The sequence below is a fragment of the Ursus maritimus genome, unplaced genomic scaffold (assembly GCF_017311325.1).
Source record: "Ursus maritimus isolate PB19 unplaced genomic scaffold, ASM1731132v1 scaffold_12, whole genome shotgun sequence".
In the NCBI taxonomy this organism is placed as follows: Eukaryota; Metazoa; Chordata; class Mammalia; order Carnivora; family Ursidae; genus Ursus; species Ursus maritimus.
The window spans coordinates 55985693-55988262 of record NW_024423564.1 but is presented as its reverse complement, the minus strand read 5'-3'; the positions used below and the strand labels follow the sequence as shown (position 1 = coordinate 55988262).

At 45.4% G+C, this 2570-nt stretch overlaps 1 protein-coding gene across 13 annotated transcripts in view; it reads left to right on the top strand.

Annotated features, from left to right (window-relative positions):
* FGGY (FGGY carbohydrate kinase domain containing) overlaps window positions 1–2570 on the top strand; it is a 503109-nt gene that overhangs the window by 325734 nt on the left and 174805 nt on the right. The window lies entirely within an intron of this gene.

Genomic DNA, 2570 nt, shown 5'->3' with positions numbered 1-2570 from the left:
GGGGGGGGGGGGGGGGGGGGTTGCGGGTGGTGCTGGCGGTGTTAGAAACACAAAGGACAGGGGCGCCTGGGTGGCACAGCGGTTAAGCGTCTGCCTTCGGCTCAGGGCGTGATCCCGGTGTTATGGAATCGAGCCCCACATCAGGCTTCTCTGCTATGAGCCTGCTTCTTACTCTCCCACTTCCCCTGCTTGTGTTCCCTCTCTTGCTGGCTGTCTCTCTCTCTGTTGAATAAATAAAATCTTTAAAAAAAAAAAAAACACAAAGGACAGAGACACGCCGGCCCTAGAAGTGAGGGCTGGGACGCCGGGCGTGGGGCGCACATCCCGGGATGCTGCAGGGTTGAGCAACACCAACAGAAACAGAGTTAAAGTGGCCAGAACATCAGTGGGGAACGTTCCACGATTCCTCTGTTCTGAGACAGAGGCTGAGATTCGGCTACTGCTGCTCTAACTCTCAGAAGAGGCACAGCAAACCACAGGGAAAGCCACCAGAGAACAAAAGCCTGGAAAGACCAGCTCACAGGGTGCCCATCCCCATCCCCCCTCGCAGGGGACACGGAGACTCTACCCAAACAGGGTTGCCTGAGGACCGGCGCGGCAGGCCCCTCCCCCAGAAGGCAGGCTGAAAAATCAAGAAGCCCACATCCCTAAGGTCCCTATAAAACAAGTGTGCACTGCCTGGGTCCTGGTCAGTAATTTGGGCTCTGGACAACCCCACAACCTCTCCTCATCAGAATGACGAAAAGGAGAACTCCCCCAGCAAAGAAAGACAATGAGTCTGTGTGGCCTCTGCACAGAACTGATGGATATGGATATAACCAAATTATCAGAAATGGAGTTCAGAGTAACAATGGTCAAGATGATGTGTGGACTTGAAAAAAGTATTAACAAAAATGTTAATGAGAATATAGACTCCCTAAGGGCAGAAATGAGAGCGAATCTGGCAGAAATTAAAAATTCTATGAGCCAAATGCAGTCAAAACTAGAGGCTCTGGGGCGCCTGGGTGGCGCAGTCATTAAGCGTCTGCCTTCAGCTCAGGGTGTGATCCCAGTGTTCTGGGATCGAGCCACATCAGGCTCCTCTGCTAGGAGCCTGCTTCTTCCTCTCCCACTCAGCCTGCTTGTGTTCCCTCTCTTGCTGGCTGTCTCTGTCAAATAAATAAATAAAATCAAAAAAAGAACAAAAACTAGAGGCTCTGATGGCCAGGAGTGAATGAGGCAGAGAAGAATGTATAATGAGTGGAGGATGAGTTAGTAGAAGAGAAAGCTAAAATAATAAAGCATTGGCTCAAAAAAATCCAATCTCAAGAATGTAGGTTGCGAAGGGGGAGATTGCGACTCAATGAAAGCGTTCAATGTCAGAATCATTGGCATCCCTGAAGGGGAGAAAAACAGAGGTCTAGAAGAGATATTTGAACAAATTGTAGCTGAAAACTTCCCTAATCTAGCAAAGGAAACAAGCTTTCGTGTCCAAGAGGCAGAAAGGACCCCTCCCAAGCTCAACCATGACAAACCTACACCACGTCACGTCATAGTGCAATTCGCAATAATTAGATCCAAGGATACAGTATTGAAAGCGGCCAGGGCAAAGAAATTTCTCATGTACCAAGGCAAAGGTATCAGAATTACGTCAGACCTGTCTACACAGACCTGGAATAAGAGAAAGGGTTGGGGGGGGGGGCATTTTTAAAGCTCTTTCAGAGAAAAACATGCAGCCAAGGATCCTTTATCCAGCAAGGCTGTCATTCAGAATTGATGGAGAGATAAAGATCTTCCAAAATCACCAGTCATTGACCAATTTCGTAGCCACAAAACCAGCCCTACAGGAAATATTAAGGGGGGTTCTATAAAAGTAAAAAGCCCCCAAGAGTGATACAGAACAGAAAGTCACAATCTATAGAAACAAAGATTTTACAGGCAACATGGCATCGTTAAAATCATATCTCTCTATAATCAGTCTCAATGTAAATGGCCTAAATGCTCCCATAAACGCCACAGGGTTGCAGATTGGATAAAAAGACATGACCCATCCATTTGCTGTCTACAAGAGACACATTTTGAACCTAAAGATACATTCAGACTGAAAGTAAAGGGATGGAATACCATCTTTCATGCCAATGGACCTCAAGAGAAAGCTGGGGTAGCAATTCTCATATCAGACAGATTGGATTTTAAACTAAAGACTATAGTTAGAGATAAGAAGGGCACTATATTATTCTTAAAGGATGTATCCAACAAGTGGATATGACAATTATAAATATATATGCACCCAACAGGGGAGCAGCAAGATACACAAGCCAACTCTTAACCACAATAAAGAGACATATAGATAAAAATATGTTAATAGTAGGGGACCTCAACACTCCACTATCAGAAATAGAACACATAAGCAGAAAATCGACAAACAAACAAGAGCTTTGAATGCCATACTCGACGAGTTGGACCTCATAGACATATATAGAACACTACACCCCAGAACCAAAGAATACTCATTCTATTCTAATGCCCATGGAACATTCTCAAAAATAGACCATGTTCTGGGTCACAAAACAGGTCTCAACTGAAACCAA